A 19,521-nucleotide genomic window follows, 5' to 3' on the forward strand; every position below is an offset into this window, starting at 1 on the left:
ACGCGTGAAAATTCGCCTGAACGTTATCCGTGCGCCGTGGGAACGAATGTCGTAAATTAAAACGGCTCGATGGTTCGCAAGTCGGTCCGAGGATGCATTTAATTGATATTTCGAGTCCGTCGAATTAATTATCGGATGGCAGTTCGCGTTGGTCGGATTTGACCTCTCATCGTTCAATGGCAAAACGCGAAAGCCTCGAGTGGATTTTCGAAAGCGTTATTTTAGTCGATTCAGTATACTCCAGACTAGAGATGGGATTGAGTTCGTGTATTCCCGATCCAAGTCAGTTTCAATATCCGTATTTTTTTCACGAGTTTTGAATAACTATTCAATTGATTATATATAATATAATATACTTGAAATATATTTATTTTGTACGAATTGTGAATATCGAGTTTTAGAATGAGTATATCCAAATTTTAATACTTATATATATAATTTACTTGTTAAAAAAGTTCTAGCATAAGTAGTATTCAAATTTATATAAAATTAAAAAAAATTATATAACAATTATATAACAAATTTTAAGAAATATATTTTATATAACGTTTATAATTGCATCTTATTCATTGAATCTATAAATATTTAAAAATAATATTTTATTTAGAATGCATGATTTTTCTATTTTTTTTTTTTTATATTTAAAAATAAAATTGAATTATATATAAAAAATAACAATTGAAATGTATTATAGAGAATAATTAAAAAGATCAGAGAATTTTTGCTAATAGTTTGTTTCTAAAAATTTCAAATTCGATCGAGATTCGAATATATTTAAAAGTATTGTTTTCGTTTTTCAAAATATGTTGAAAAAAATTTATAAAAACTTCAAATCGCATAAATTTTTAAAATGCTATTTGAAAGTGCTATCTATATTTCTTTTATTTTTTAAAATATTTTTATTATTTTTTTAAATATTCGTACGATTCCAATTAGATAAAGTTCAAATTTATTTGCGAGATACTTGATCCCATCGCTAATCCAAATGAGTTTTATCAAGCAGGTATAATGCGATAAGATAAATCAAGATTCTATTTAAATTATCTATCTATATAAATTAGAAGAAGCGCGAATACCATCACTCATTCTACAGTGTCGTCGAAAATTCAATTCGATCGGATTCAACGCGATTTGTATGCATGGCACAGTATCAACGTTTAGGAGAACAGTTTTTACGAGGAATTGACAGCACGAGCGCTGCTCTTTTAAGCAACGAACTATGCAACTCGCATGACGTACGAAATAAAATAGTAATCACATTCTTTTCGGTGGACCAGACGCAATACAAATAATGGCTTCGTACCCGATCGATTTTAATTGGGCACTCAACTACGCAAAAGCTAATCCATCGTTGAGATTTCGCTTTCCTTTTTTTTTCTACTCTTTTCTTTTAGTCTAGACATGTCTGGCACGGATCATCATTCGTCCCGCGTCACCTTCACGAATTTGAAGGCTGGCGTAGGTTGCGTTCAAATTTAATTCTGACCATTCGATGTGTCTATACACGAGTGTAATATACGTCGACGCGCATAATAAGGCCTTTTTAGTTGTCGAAATAATCGACCGTGATTAAAAAACGAGTCAACGTGTGGCTTTTTTCCTCAAACGAAATCAATTTTGGCGTTTAATTAATCGTGTAACTATTTTGCGAAAAGTGGATTTTGTCGTGTTTTGTGATTTTAAAAAATTGTTTTTTTCCAATCAATTAAAGTATGGTATATATCGCAGCGAACAATTTTTCTCAACAAAATGCTAAAATAAAATAAAAAAATATGTATGTTATATCGAATGTAGGGAAATACAATTTATATCTACTTATATTTCTTATTTTAATAAAATTTGTAATAAAATTTTGTTATTTAATTTTTTTGATATATAATAAAATAATATATGTCTTAAGTATTTTATATAGAATGTTAATATATTCATGGAATTATGGAATACTTTTGAAGGAGCAATTATAAAGGTTAAAACAAACACAATAATTTAATGAAACGGAACAATAATAGAGAACGATTGTAGAAAAAAAAGTCTCATTCTGTTTCTATATTACTTTATCTAATATGAACTTAAATCGTTCATCAACTTAAAAAATAAGTCTTAACTAATAATTTTATATACTACAATTTTTGTATTTTTATGTAATTTTTATATTTGTTTTGATCTCTCAAATCAACTTTTTAAAATTATCCGAAGAAAATATTAATACAATGTGTTAGAATAATATGTGTTAGAATAACTTTCACAAGAATCATATAATTATTATAATTTTTTTTACATAATTGATACAACAAAGTATATTAAAATATCAGTCTATTTTTTTTAATTTATTATTAATTAGTAAAATAAATTTGACTGAAATAAGTTGAAAATTTAAATTTAATTCTAAAGATTGAAACAAGCATGCAAAAATAAATACATAACTATTTTTTAAGTTATAAGCAATTTAATTTTGCAGTAAATGAAGCGAAATAGAAAGAGAGTATAACAGAGAGATAGATTTACTTCATCTAATGCAAAATTAAATTGCTCACAGTTTGAAAAATAAACATTAACGAATATTTTCAGCAATACTTGTGTTTATTTTAATTTCTAATATCATTTTTTAAAGTGTTCTTTTCATTTTATTCGAATATCCTGGATTATTAAAGAAAAAATTTGTCTTGAAAAAGTGTTTAAAATTAATATATTATTTAATAATTAATATTATTTAATTTATTAATAATCATTAATAATTTTACTTAATATATCATCTTAAATTATTTAATGATACATTAGATGATAATTTTTAAAAAATGATTTTAGAATCAATTAAATTCATATATCATATGTATTTTAGGAAAAAGTATCGCTACATAATTTTTTTAAATTAATATAATTTATAATAGAGTTCATTTATCTGCTTTAATCAAATTTAAAAAATAAATTATAATTATATTTAACAATATAAATAGACAATGAGTACAACTTGTTAAATCGATTGAAAATTTTAATAAACTCATTGGTCAGCGAGTCGACAAAATTGTATTCTGATTATTATTACGCTTGTTAATTAACAGATTGATAAAAGCCACAGGGAAAAGAAAACTCGATGAAACGAATATCGACATAGTATCCTAATTTTTAGACACATTATATGCATCCTTCTATATGGATGCAACTTTTATGCTACATGATCTCAAGGGAAATTAGCGCTGACATCCGAAATTTGATATATATGTTCTGTACACAAAAACAAGAATTTCTGTCCTTTTCAATCTATGTCATGCTCTTTCGCTCTTATCGAAAAGTGGACGACAACAGAAATGCAACTAATAAAATGACATCAATCACAAGGAGGCAATAAAATGAACCATCTTCAAGTGTAAAACATTTCCGAAGGTCTCTCAGCCGCAAAAACAGATACGATGCATATTCTTAACTCGTTCCTTATAAAATTATATTTATATTTACACCGATTTTTTTAACAATTTTTCAACGAATTTACGTATTAGATATTATATATTGAATATTCACCATAGAAATTTATTTTTTTGACTCACAGATTGAAAATATTAGATATAATAACATCCTTTGTAACATTTATATCGAATTATATCGAATTTTTGTAAAAAGAGCTAGAAAAAATATATGAAAAAAATTATTATTCCAATTAAAATAAGAAAAATATAAACGGAAGAAACGATAAATAGTGAATGAAGCTTCACGTATACACAGCATAATATCGGTCGCTGTAAATGCGCATGATACAATGTTGACGGAACTATAATTCACGTAATTAAAACTGCACTTTGATCATCTGTTTAGACCACATTGATAATATCTCGAATGACTATGCATATATGTATATATAAATGTAAGTACGTACATATTTCATAGAATATATTATTGTATATGTAAGTATAATGAAAATATTTAAATATAAGCGTAAATAAAATATTTAATAATTAACATTGTTAATAAAATTTTGCAAGTTATAAGATATCTATTCTTAAAGTATAAATGTTTAAGAGTGAATTATGGAAATCTCTCTCGAAAATTTTATTATAGTAAAATAAATGAAATTTTACAAATGTTATAGAGCAATTTGTGACATACAAAAAGATAAAAGTCTAGTGAAATATTAAAATGCAATATAAGTATCATACTCAGTATTAGTTTTATTGCGTGTTGAATAAAATGTTTGAAATAGGTAGAAAATTTAAGACGTAATTAAGATGTAGAAATAAACAAACATAAAACAAACTAGTAAATTAATATAATACAAAAATATATATTGAAGTTTATTTTTCAAATTATAAGTAATTTAATTTTATTATTTACACACTTACACACTAAATGAATTGAAATAGAAATAAAATATCATAAAAATAGAACCATTTTACTCGTATAAAAGTATTTTTAAAAGTATTGAAAAAAAAAGAAAGAATTATTAGGTTTAAGATTTTATTTTTAAGTAAATTAAATTTGAATAATTTTTAAATATAAATAAAATTAGCTAATTGTCATTTAGATTAGATGATTAAATTATTGATAAAAAGTTATTCTGTATATAAAAATAATTAAAAGTACAGATATAATTAAAATTTAATAATTAAAATTAATAATTAAAATTTTATCGCTTAATTTTTTTTAAAATAAATATGAAAATTAATTTAATAAAATTAATTAAAATTAATTTAAAATATTACTGTCAAAAATTAATTAAATAATAAATTCGATGAATTTTCAAATTTGATTTTGTATTATTCTTAACTATACTTTTGAAAATTAATTTTCAAAAGAGATTAAAATAAATTGAAAATTTGGTATAAAAAATTTAGTAAAAATATTTGTATAAAAATATATATTCAATTGGTTGAAATTTATTTATTAGATTATATACATTTCGCATTTCACAAAGCAAGATATAGATAAAATGAGACAGCTTCATTACACCGCTACGCTGTTTCATTCTATCTCTTCTATCGCTTTATTTAAATTTATTAAATTTAAATTGGTTATAACTTAATAAATAAGTTTCAATCATTTTTGTATGTCAATTTTTGTATTTATTTTGACCTCTGAAATTGATCCTTCAAAGTTATTTTACGAATATATTAACACTTTGTAGAATAATCTCCTACCAATAATTCATTTACATATATCCATTTGAGAATCAATTAAATTCATTTGAAACATTTTTAAACTTGATTTATTTAGAAATGAAATTTTAAACAAAAAATTTTATTCTTTTTTCAATTTTGTAACTAAAATCAGTCTCTACCTATTCTTATCATTCTATATTCTTTATATTAATATATTCATTTTAATAAATCGCAATTCATTTGATATTCAATTTTTAAAATCATCGAACGAATTAACAAATCGAATTAGTGAAATCGTTCTGTTTCATAAAAATGTATCATTTCGATTCAGAAGTTAAACCTCTTATTTTGATCTGATTTGCAGAACCGGATATGTTAAATTAACGAAAAAAATGAGAGTAATATTTTTTCTTGCATTCCTTGACTACCTTGTTGTTATTTATATACCAATAACATGTTTTTAAGAAACAACATTAATGGAATCATTAACGAAACAGACAGATAATAATTTTTTCATATTTTTAAGTACAATTTGGATGAGGCTTCACATTTGACTGCAATATTAAGCATTATTCATAAAATTTATTCGAGTAAGGATAAAATTACATTCGTTTCTTATTAATTACGATAAATTAACAACTATGATGAATCGATTTTATATCATTGTTATGCGATTGAAAGTAGAAAGAAAATAATGAACACAAAAGATTATCTATATTTGATTATTTTTTTTTGTAACAATATGAGATTAGCTAGCACAATTATAGGAATTTATTTATTAGTGAATGTGATGAGTTTATTAATCATAGATAAGAAAAAAAGAAAGGAAAAAAGGAAAACATACAAAAATGATTTATCCATTATTCATGAAATCTAATTTATTCATAATATTCTATTCGTTATTCAAAATAATTTTCGTTCAACACTGCGACAATCGATTGTCACATAGATTCTAACATACTATTTTACGCAATTATTTTTACATGCTACGTTCATAAAGGAAGGACTACCTGGCAACATGTCTTTGTTATTTTTATGATTGATATGTATGTTTGAGAAATAACATTAACAAATTGATAAACAAAACGAACATGTGACATTTTCGAAACAGGATAAAAGAATCGAGAGGAAAACACAACGGAAAAACCAGTGAAGAATTCTAAAACGAATTCGTCATTCGAGGATAGAGAGGAGCGTCACCTCTCAAAAAAGAACGGGCAAAGTACACGCGACGAGCAAAATTCGACTTGTTAGACTTGTCTGTTGCAAACAATGGAAGAACTGTTAAAATGTCTCGACATCTTTCCATTCGTATGTTGCTCGACTATTCCTAGACAACATGTTAAACATTGAAAGGATTAAAACAGTATAGTTCTTGACAGAAAGAAATTCTGAGAAAATCCTATTCACTGAACGAAACTGATACTATTATCTGAACGAAACTTTTGTTTGAAGTTAAACGCATGCATTTTATTTAACTAAGATTAACGCACATTTATTATATTTAAATTCAAATGAACAAAAACGTTTTTCTTTTTTTTATTTCTTTCTTTAAAATTTTTATAAGAAATTGCAAGTCAAGAAACTAATTATTTTCACTATTTTCACTTCTATTTTTACTATATTTTTTTTTTATTCTGCAAAAATATTTTGTAAAGTATGCAATCAACTTTTATCTTTAATGTAAAAATTTCCAAAAATATACAATACACAAATTAGAATGAACATATACATGTTTACGGAATATGATAATTATTTATGACAATTTACAAAGCATATCTTCAAAAATAGTAGCAAGCAGCAATAATACATATGTATATATGTACATATAAACAAAATTAATTTTATTTTTAGAACGCTGACTTTAACCATATCTCAAGGCCATTGAAATCGATAAAATCATTCATTTCATAAATTATTATCATAAATAGAAAATTGTATATATATGCATATAATGATCAAAATGTAAAAAATTAATAAATTTTTATTTATTATTATTTTTAATATAAATCAATATAAATTACATCTTTATATTTACATTTTTATAATTAAAAATAATTAAATAAAATATACATAATAAAATAATTAAAAAATAATAATAGAGATTAAAGATTAAAAATTAAAAAATAATTGCAATATTATAAAATTTTCATATAAAATTTCTTAAATAATGTTGTAAAAAAATTTGAATGAAAAATTTTGTTTAAATCTTGTTTCTTTGTTTCTTAAATCTTGATTTTACCATGAACTTGAATTTTTATCGAAAATTATTACATTAAATTAATACATTATTATTACAATCAAAATAAAATTTATTACGAAAAAGTTATAATATTCATAACTATTGTAGCATAACATCTTAAAATTCGTAGAGATGCAAAATATTTCGCAGATTTATAACAATAAAAAGTATTTATAATACTTGATTGTTATGTATTTATTCATATCAATGCAAAATATTATTGCGAAATCTCTAGCGTCGCGATAATTTTTTTTCTCCAAAGGGATTTTTCGCTTTTGATCTTAAATCGCAATTTCGGCATTGTTATTCATTAAAAAAATAAATAGTTGGCTACGAAATATATTTATTTTTTTATTTAAAATATATATTAAATTGAATAAGTACAAATTAACATGACTTTTTTTACATTTTTAAATTTTTTAGCTATTTAAATAGATTAATCTTAAATCATTATAAATAAATAATAAAATCGTGAAATTTGAAATTTGTTGTTTTCTTAATTTAAATAATAATTAATGATATTATGTTCATCGAATAAGTGCATTTTAATATATTGATTTTGTTTTATCTTCCATTTAAAAAAAAATAAGTTCTTTTTTATTTGTAACGATTTGAATTTCGAAAAAATAAGCATATGAAAATTGCTCTCTCTGTTTGTCGACACAAATATGTATCATATGTATCGTAGTCTGAGTTTTATTCATTTTATTATCGTGACAAAAGTCGAGAACGCAAATATCGAGCACGATAGATTTCACTAGAATTTCACGAGTTTTTACTTGAACTTATTAAAAAGCCGTAAATCATTCCGCTGATTATATCGACACTAACATTATGAAAGTAAAGAAAAAAAATAAAACAGAGAAAGAGCAAAAACGAGAAAGAGAGAAAGAGAAAGTTAATATACATAATTGTAATCAATCGTTATCAACATATCATGTTATATATTATCATATCGTAGTATGTAATGATTTAATTCAATGTCGATGTAAAACCAGCGTTATTTTCCGCAGAGTTCCGATATTAGGTAAATAATTCTGATTAATTTGAATTTGCAAATCTCATCGATATGTATTAGCAATGAATATGATCGTTTCTTATATCCAGCAAATCAGCTAATAATGCGCATGCAATACGAAAGATCTAGCCGCGATTAAAAGCACATCGATTATCGATGAAACGAATATTCCACCACGTCGTGGAAATCATATCGCCATAATATAACGTATAAATTAATCCAGTTTTCATTGAACGTTGAAGAATCCATGCGAAAAAAAACATCTCATCACGTTGCAGTAGCCTCCTATCTCTCTCTTCCTACCCTCCATTCTCTCTCTCCTTCTATCTCCCTCTATTTCCTCTCTCTTTCTTTTTCTCTTTCCCCTTCACTCTCGTAGAAACAAATTTTGCGTATGTGAACGACCGTGGATAATTATTATCGACGTTGCAATGACGTTTCATGATTGATCCAAATTTCTATGTTTCATCATCACCGGATGAATTTTATCAGAAAAATTGGTGGGCTCGCTGAAATAAAAAAGGAAAGAATGAAATTAAAAGATTTAACGATTCTATTCCAAATATAAAAATGATTCGATAAAATTTTAATTTAACAGTTGAAATGTTATGAAAGTAGCTCATTTTTAAAATAATATATAATAAATTTATTTTATAATTATTATTATTTATTATATAATTTTAATATATATAAATTTATTTTATATTTATTCGACCAAGATCGTGTTAAAAAGAAATCGATAAATGTGCAAAAATGTTTTGCTATGGAAATCCACTTTTTACAAGGAAAAGAAACCGACTAACTACACAAAAGAGTTTTCGAAATTCTACAGATATACTGCATGAAGATAAGTACAATACAACGTGTAACTGAGATACGTCAAAAAAATTCAATCAGTTTTGTATTCGACGCTGTAAACGTGTCGCTGTCTTTATTTAAAACTGCGCACGATTTCTTCGAATATACTATGCGTTTTTGCGTTCCGATATTCGAAGAATAAAATTTCGATTAATCGCGTATTCCGATACCTCCGTCAAAATATACAGACACCGTTTGTCGAAAACTTTTATCCAATTTTTTGAACAAAATAAGAAAGATTCACCGACAAAGCTATAAAGCTTAATTGCAAAAAAAACACAATCCAACCCAAACAAACGAGTCTGCATATGTTTTTCAAAATCTATTTTCAATTCTTACAAATCTTTATCCAATTTTTATCAAAATATTGCCATAAATATATTTTTGAATCAACTATTATTTTATGTTATATTTTCGAATTTAATTATTCTTTAAATTTAATTAATCAATAACGAATTTTCAAATGAAATAAATATCCGAAAATCCACGAGAAAAATATAAAATACCATTTGCACGATGTATTTTAAACATTTGCGATCTGACTACCAGCGGGAAGTATCGTCTAGTCATGTTCTTGAAGCAAAAACAGTCAAGATGGTTTTTGCGCGTTAACCTTTCGCTCCAGACGGAGTATCAACAAAACGGAGAACCACTGACAGACTAATCGTTCAGATCTGACGTCATTCTCTTGCATTGCACTAACGCGGCGAATGTATCATTGCACTCGTGGCACGGCGAGTTATGCGCATGCGCACTTGCCAAGCAACAGTCGAATTCTGTCAGCGCATCTGTATGAAAGTCAGTGGACGCGGCGTGACGTGCGTGGCGGCAAGAAGGAACGTTTCGATTTCGCTATGGGACGAATACGAAAACAAGAATGGCGTTATCAAAATATTGAAAGAAAAATTGCAAAATTGCAACGTAATGTTGATTAATCCGTATGAAAATCGTTTTAACGATAATTCGGCTAAATGGAGTTTTGATAACGATGTCTTTGCTCTTGATTGACATATTTTTTTCAAAAGATTTTTAACACATTATCATTCATTTTTACGTTAATTGATAAAAAGCCATTAACAATTATAACAAATTCTTGTTGAATATGATATATTTTTTTAGTATATTCAATCCTTTTTACAGAATTTCTTTCATTTTAATATCTACTGCAATATCTACTGCAATAATAAAGTAATATAATAAAATAATTCATTATTAATATATTATATACATAAGTATGCGAGTTAAATATTGATTTAATACATATACCTATATTTTGTTTCGAAATATAATTGATTAATTTGTTAAAAATATATTATAAATATATTTTAGTATAATTTAACTATAGTAAATAAAAAAAAGACTATTGAACAAATTATATTCTTGTAATCATAAAGTAAATGCCGAATTGATTTCTTTATTGTTATTGACCGAATGTCCGGTGCGATTGTAAATATAGAATTTTTAAAAGCATATATGGAAACATTTGCGTTCGAGTTAAACAATAAATACATTTAAACATACAATATCAATCGATTAATTAATTAATTTCAACGCTATGGTCAATTTCACACGTTCTCAAAATCACCTAGAAAAACAATATACATGTATACACACACGTGTATACCCAACAAGCAAATCTGCACAACGTAATTTTTCACAGGAAACATTTTTAGCAAATTCTACGTCGAATTCGGCTTAAAAATAAATGCGACGAAACTCACGATGGAGGAAAGAGGCAAACGCCAACACAACATTTGGACAGTACGCCAATTATCTATCTCGAATGATTGACTCTCAAAAATTTTTTTGAAATGTCCAATCAATGATTACCTCGTTCGATCAATATGATTACCAATAAAATGATCATAAGCAATCTCAGAAATAAAATAGACTAAAGAAAAATTGATTTACGTGAGAACTAACTTTTTATTTTTATTTTTATTTTTATTTTTATTTTTATTTTTATTTTTATTTTTTTTTAAATTTGAACATTTATCTATACAGATATCAATGTTTTCATCAATATTGCTTCAATTTAAGACAGCAATCCCTTAAACACACTATTGTTGATAGCAAGCGTACAAATAACAGATCGCGCACATTGCGAATCAAGATATTTAGCACTGACTTACCAAAAATACGCTTGCGAACGTGTGCGTGTGAGTGGTACGCAGTGCCGCTAATAATATGACGCAGATACCGAGTGTACTATCTGTGGTCTAGTGACCGGTATAATTAGGAGAGACAACCGTTCGTTTAAAGCAGTCTCGTTTTCTTGCACCAAATGTTGAATTGAACAAGTTTGATAATCATAAAAATATTTTTCAAAAATATTTTTTGATACATACGATAATTGAATATATATAAATATATATTTGTAATCGAATTTGTAAAATCGAATAAAAACAATATTTCATTATATATAAGAATCGCATAGTTTTATTTTTAAATATTTCTTAACGTAAAAATATTTCTATATTATTTACTTATTTATGTAGATATTCGTGATATGTTCTTCTTATAATTAATAATTTTTAACTATGAATGAAGATTCATAATGCAACAGATAAATTAATATTCATAAATTTAATCACAGAAGAACAATATTTTTTTACATGTATCGAAATTGCGTAGTTTTATTTTTAAATTTTCTTTAATAATTATTTGATAACTAATATTTCAAAAATTTTATATTATTTTCTAATCTAATAATCTATATATAATATCTATATATAATATCTAATAATATTAGTGAGATGATAAATGACAAATTCTAAATTATAAACTTTCTTTGGCAATGTAGAAATAATAAGAAGTAATAATTTACAAATATAAAATTGAAGGAATGGAAGAATCCTGTTTATTTCATTAACTAATAAGATAATTATTTTCATTTAGTTTGAATTACATCGATGAAGAATCTATTATTAATGTTCTTCATATTTTCTATGCAGAATACATGTATTCGTGGAATATCTTTGAAAAATTGATTTTAAAAGCCAAAACAAAGACAAAATTGATATTATATAATACAAAAATTAAAATTTATTTATTAAATTATAAACAATTTAAATTTGCATTAGATAAAGAAACATCTAATCTCTTTATTTAACTTAAATTGGTTACAATTTAATAAATAAATTTCAATTATTTTTGTATATCAACTTTTATGTTTTTTTTATTCTCTAGACTCAATCATTTAATTATGTTCTAATATATTAATATGCTATATTACCGAATGAATTCAGAATAAATAAAAATAATCATTTAAAATAATTTGTTATTTATTTTGACTTCATCAAAAAATATTTCAAATAAAATTTCAAATATTCATCAAATAATAACATTCTAATTGTTTATTTTATTTTTAGAAATAACTTTGAATTTTTTTTAATGACATCATATATTCTTTACGATACTGCGTTGTAGCCATCAAAAAAGACGAATTCAACGACCTATAACTTTGTATTGACCTTAAATTTCAAAATGAAACGATAATTTATGAAAAGTAACTTTGTAATTCTTTTCATTTTCCTTTCAAATAATGTAAGTAGTAAGCAAATTGCTTCTATATCAACATACATATCTGCTGCGTAGATTATGTTTAATTAGATTCATAATAATTTATCATTCTGGTAATTCTGAATCTGTAATATAGAATAATGTATTAATGTGAACAGAAATGTGAAAAAAATAAATATGTTAGTTCATGACGAATGCCTAGAAATTATTCTTCTTATTATAGGTCATTGAATTCGACTTTCAAATAGCTACAACGCAGTACTAAAAAAAATATCTATATAAGTATTAAAAACAAAAGTTAGTCACCTTGATATTTTTAAATGTTATGTTTTTCTCTAATTCAATAAATTTCATTTGAAACATTTTTTGATAAATTCAATAAATAGCACAACATTATTTCATGAAATTATTCTTATTGTCTAATCCTATACAATTGTATAATAAATAATGAATAATTCTAGAATAGCTTAGTTTCTCATTGAATATTAATCTCTTCCATACTTTCTTATTAATTATTTTACAATCGTGGAATTTTCCAATCTATTAATTTATTTTTCAATGAATTCAATATTCAATGAAAGATCATTGTTTTTGATTTCTACAAATCAACATTTTACTATTTTAACATTTACATTAGTTTCTTCAAATAATTATGAACTTTCACATTTTAAATATATTCATATTTTTAGTAACTTTTGCATTATTTTCTAAATACATAAAAAGATATGAATATCCCAATGGTTCATAAAAATTATCAAAAAATAAAACGTGATTGATTATTCTAACATTTTTTTAATATTTAATGCACATATATTGAAGCAATTTTTTTTTTGTTTAACGACCGAATACTAATTAAAATTTTAATAATATTATATTTTGAAAAATGACATTTCATATATATTCAAAATTTTACGTATAATTTTTTAAAATAATTATTTATTTAAATATTAATATTATTTATTTAAATTTATTTTACATTTTGTTTTTTTTTTTTTTACTTTAATCTATAGTCTGAGCCATAAACTAAATCAATTTTTGTCTGAAAATGACTTTTAATGAAAATGAAGTTCGAAAACTTTATTATAAAACTTTCAATTGATAAATCAATTAAACCTCTACTTTTATCAAAAATAAAATAAATTCTTTTATCATAGATTGTTTATTCTCGAAACTTATATTAATGCAAAATCAAATCTGATTTATACTCATCGTAATAATGCAAGCTTCATTTGACTTGTAAGAAGAATAAGATATATTTAGATTTAATTCCTGTTAGCAATTAGACAAGACATTATTTTTGAACTCTTCAGATTTTATTACAGAGATAACTCTTGAGAATAAGAAACAATAAGTTTCATATATCAATCAAGTCGTTTGACCTCAGAATCCATTTTATTAATTATGAACTTGCCATTTTCACATTTCTTTAAAACATATACGTACATTCAGTTTTTAAATAATAAATAATGCGATTATTATCCGATATGTAAATGGTAAAAAAAAAAAATATATATAAACCGCAAAAACAGGAAAATATCATAATGGCAAGGATTCGTTTTGTTGTTATTAATCTGTTTTTGTATTAACTTATTATTCACACATTATTCAAGATCATTATTGGTTTTTTTATATTTCTTGTTCGACGATCCGTCAAGTTATTATAACTTAATATTAATATAACTCAATCGCGCAATTATATCGTTTAATTGAGTTGTTCATAATTTTTTCAAAAAGATAATTGCAAGAAAAATATTTTTTATAATTGTTGATAGTATTTTTCACATTATTCGGTATTTTTAAAAGAATGATTATTTTTTAAAAATTATTCAATAATAATACATAAATTTAATTTAATTTTTATTATTTTACAAAATATTATTAGAAAAATTTAGAAATATTATCAATTCATACGGTAAAAGAAAAATAATGTAAAAAATAATTTTAAAAAATCGTTTTAAAGTTTCGATGATAAAATATATTATTGTATTATTTAATCATTTAGTAATAAAATTGTTTTTAATTTGGTTATCTTTTTATCTTTTTATTTTCAAATAGTCTTTGAATTTTTACAAATCTTCAATATTGCTTACTAAAGATTAAAGAAACTATTAAATATATCAAATTATGAAATTCGTGTTAAATAAAAAATAGAACGATTTTATTAAATAAATCATAATACTTCTAAAAAATGAAACAAAAATAATTGAGATTATAAAGATCAATCTCAAAAACAATGATGCTTATCGAAAACACCTATACGTATTATAAGTATGCTACACAGTCGGTGCTCAAAATATAAATGACTATGATTCATTTTGTGAAATATGATCAGTCGATGAAAGATGACAATGCGCCAACATTTGTCGCAATTCTACGAACATTCTAGTCATCAATGCGCAAAAATTTCATAAAACTTCAGAAAAATAATTTCCAATTGAAAATACAAAGTGCATAATCAATTGACATAGCGCATTGATACCTCGCTGATGACATCATTGTACATGCTTAAGTTATACTCTTCGAATAACTTATTCCCTGATTATTAAATATTCAAAATATATATATAATATCAAAATGTATCGAAATTATTTTCTTCTTTTAATGTTTCTTCGCAAATAGAAAAAAAAGATAATACAAGAAGATAGAGACAAAATTAATTTATCAATGAACAAACATGACTATCTGTAAAGGCAAATAACGTTCTACGTAATTAACCAGTGTCCACACGAAAGTTACATCTTTCTAGCGCTTGAATTCTTTTCTCTTTTTCAGCCAAATAAATCACCTTCAAGACTCTCTCTAAGAAGATTCCCATTCGGCGCTCAGTCCAACGAAAGCAGTTTTAACCGTTGCGTATTTCATGTCCTTGAAATTTGTCGCGATGAACTAACAGACCTCGAAGAGCAATTTACAACCAAGAATTCTTTTATTGTAAATTTAAATTATAATTCAATTAGACATATGAATCGAACTACAATGAGCCATTCAAATACTAAATCAATATATGGAATCTCTAATATTCAAAATAGGATTCGAGATACGATTGTTCGTTCGGTTAAAAGAATTTTCGTATAGTAGAATATTTCTCTTTCATCATACGTCATATTATCATATATTATCGTGTATTTCAAAAAGATTAATGCAATATCAATTGATTGTTATATGATATAAAATATTCTTTTAATTATTTATGGATCTAATTTATTTATTAGATCATATAAATTTTTTAATATATTATTTTTCAAATCATTTCGGTTTTTTTGCAATGTTATAAATCCTTTAAAAGATAAAAACATCATTATTGAAGTTTTTTTTCTTATTTATTGTGGAAATTAAAATTAATATAATTATATAATAATAAAATATAACATTTGAATAATAGATTTTCGAATACTAGAATTTACATTGTATTGATATATTAATTATGATATAAATTTCGAAATACTCGTTTCGAGAATATCTGGACATTTAAAGATTAATAAATATTCAGATGTTTGAATATAATCTAAATTATTGAATATAATCAAATTTTGATAGCTACATTTTTGATGATTTATTTATTTTGACATACGAATCTCCTTCATTGCATATCGTTAATATAGAGTAGAGATGATAGCTTATAATTAACTATGAATATGAACAAGATAAGAAACTATAAAAAGAATTAGAATTATAGATTCTAATTTCACTGGTTTTAGTATAAGAAATATGATAATAAGTGGGAAAACACAGCTGATTAATCACCTCAATTATTATAAACATCTCGATTCTTGTATCCAAAATTCTACTACCTATAAATTGCCATAGCTGAGAAAAGTTGAAGGAATTCTGTAAAAAGAAACTTAATGCCAATTTTTCTTTCTGAAAAGACTATTAAACTCCTGCGAACTTCGATTAAAAAAAAATTCTAATCGTGCGATGCATTTCTAATAAACTAGTTTCAGTAGTGCACAGCAATAATCGATGATCCACGAAACATTCGATTAACTGAGTCGCTCAGCAGGTATCGAATAGCAAAAAGACTTGAGAGAAACGTGAATGAAAATGTAACGAATTATTCGATACATTAACTTTTTTTTATTGGATAGCGAAAGGAAATGGTTTCAGGTTTCGAATATATTGATGTGTGCAAGCTGAATAATATTTTTCGTTATTTTATTTCTTACTTAAAAGAAAAAAGAAAAAAATATCGAGAAATTTTGAATAAAATGATTATGAAAAAGATAAGAATTTGGATTTTATAAAATGACTCTTTTATCATGTGTTTTTAGGAGGAGTCTATTAGTATGCTAAATGCTTAATGAAACGCGATTAACAGCTTAACCACGTCTGTGTTGCAACCTGTAACAACGCGCGTGTGATTTTTATCCAAGTAGCAGACGATCGTTAAATTGAAGAACGCAATTACTAGTCGTTCTAGCTTATCAACTAACCAGATCACGATGCTAACTTTACTTCATTTGTTATTGTCTCGACTATTTCACTGTAATTTCTACCTTTTTACGAGAACCTACGCAAACAAAAAAGATTCGTTTTAAATACGTATTTAATTATAGATAATTGCAGCTTACCTAAATTTTATCTCTTTAAAAAGTAGATATAATTTGATTAGTTAGATTTGATTTATTCATGGATGATGATGAAAAGCCAGACTCACCTATAACAGAAAAAAATGTAAAAATTAATTATTTATATTAAATTAATATTTATTTAATGATCTCTTATCTTAATTTTATCCCATTGTTTTTAATTATGATTTTAATTATCATTTTTAAATCTAATAAAAAATTGAATTTAAAAAATGCAAAATGGTAAAATAAATCATTTATAATGATTCACGAAATTAATTAAATGACAAATATTATTTCATGTTTTCTTAGAATACAATTTTATTAAAACATTTGATATCTATTCAAAGCTATTTGATTATTATATTTCTCTTGATATGAATGTATATCCATATATATTCGTCGGGGGATTGATTCTAAAAGCAAAAACAAATAAAAAATGGTATACAAAAATGTCAATTAGAAGACTCATTTATAATATCGTGTTAACAAAGCGAGACAAAAATAGAATGAAGTCGCTCTCTATTATACTACCATATTTTGTTTCCATCTTATTTTATTTAATTGGAACTTAAATTATAATTATAATTTCATAAATAAACCTTAATTGGCATTTATATGACTTTTATTTGTTACGGATCTAAAATTTTAAAACCTAAAATATATTAACATTTTATACATATAGTCAATATTGAGCAGAGAGAGGGAAAAGAGAGGAAACAAGGAAATTAAAAAAACCTTCCTTAATAAAAAGACACAGAAGATGTTACGATTTGCAAAATAGCAAACTTCATTATACATACAAGATTAGACAAAAGTTTATCTGATGGATGAGATGGATGAGATTAAAAGATTTGAATTGGATAGAAAACAATAGATATGGAAAAAACACAAAGAAAATTATGTTCATGATTTGTTCGTCAAAATTAAAATTAATAAAAGTCATAGGAGTGCATAAGTACTTATATATTATAAGACTAATTTAAATTCAAGATTAATTCAAATTAGATAAGAAAATGATAAGAAAAAGACTATATCAACATTTAAAATATTTCTCTCAGTATATAAGAAGTATAAAAGATTATTAAATTATTTTCCAACATATGATAACGATCTAAAGTAGATATATGTGGTACAAAAGCATGGCTTCAAGACAAAGGATTTAGTATTATAGATTGGCCGCCGCAATCATCAGACTTAAGGCTTCCATTAAGGCCAACGTCCTATTTGCGTTATATTTCGCAGCAACAGATTCGCAGCAATATGAAGTACTTGGCTGCTTTATGTTTTAACACGAGAAGTTATTTCCATAATTGCGAATTTTTAACGTTTTTGTCACGATGTTTTTTTTTCATTTCTTAAAATATTTTTTGTCACTCCCACTTGAAATATTTCAACTGCCATTCATCGAGAAAAAAAATTCATTCTTTTCGTAACATGGATATCACATTGAACATCAAAATTAACATTATAAATAATATGATGATTTTTCATATTTTTAAATCTTTTATTTTTAACTATAATATTAAATAAATCAAATTCAAAATCATTACATAATCATTAAAATCATTAATTTAAATTTTTTCTTTCATTTAAATTTGTTGTTCTAATCTAAATAGTTATTAATAGAATTAAATTTGTTAAGAACAAGGTTGATTGTTACTAGTATTGCAGCTATGTATATTCTTCAGTTTATTTCAACTGCTCAAATATCTCAAATGAAGAATACGAAAAAATGTTTCGGATAAAAATTGTTTGGTATAAATAGATAGATTATACTATTAATAGTGTTTTTATAGATTGATGCATAACTTATATGAAGATCAATTTCTATTTTATTGTTCTTCTTATCTTTTCATACGATAAGTTATGAATTTCAAGTTATAATATTTAAGTAAAAAATTTTTCAACATAAATAATATTAATAGATTATAGATAATAAATTTTTAGTAAATAATAATACATCGATTAATGTAATAAAAATTATATTGTTCTATTTGAAAAATTAAAATGGCTTTCATATGACTTCTATATATCAATTTATAATACTGCATAATCTCTTTATATAAAACAATTTATTTAATTCATAAAAATAGAATAGTTATATCATAATAATTATATTATTTATGAATAAAAATAATTTGAAAAATTGATCAATTTTATAATAAAAAAAATAATGGCAATAAATAATAAAATAAAAATTAATGATTATATATATATATATAT

General features: G+C 24.1%; 1 protein-coding gene and 1 long non-coding RNA gene across 4 annotated transcripts in view; both read right to left on the minus strand.

Moving 5' to 3' along the window:
• LOC102681098 (forkhead box protein O) overlaps positions 1–19,521 on the minus strand; it is a 344,280-nt gene that overhangs the window by 254,310 nt on the left and 70,449 nt on the right. The gene's annotated exons all lie outside the window — the stretch shown is intronic.
• LOC116186544 lies at positions 7,923–10,315 on the minus strand. The gene is made up of 2 exons (XR_004151551.1): positions 9,712–10,315; positions 7,923–8,856 (listed from the first exon to the last, which is right to left on the minus strand). It is a non-coding gene; the product is annotated as an uncharacterized LOC116186544 (long non-coding RNA).

This window comes from Apis dorsata, unplaced genomic scaffold (genome assembly GCF_000469605.1).
Source record: "Apis dorsata unplaced genomic scaffold, Apis dorsata 1.3 scaffold_887, whole genome shotgun sequence".
Classification (NCBI taxonomy): Eukaryota; Metazoa; Arthropoda; class Insecta; order Hymenoptera; family Apidae; genus Apis; species Apis dorsata.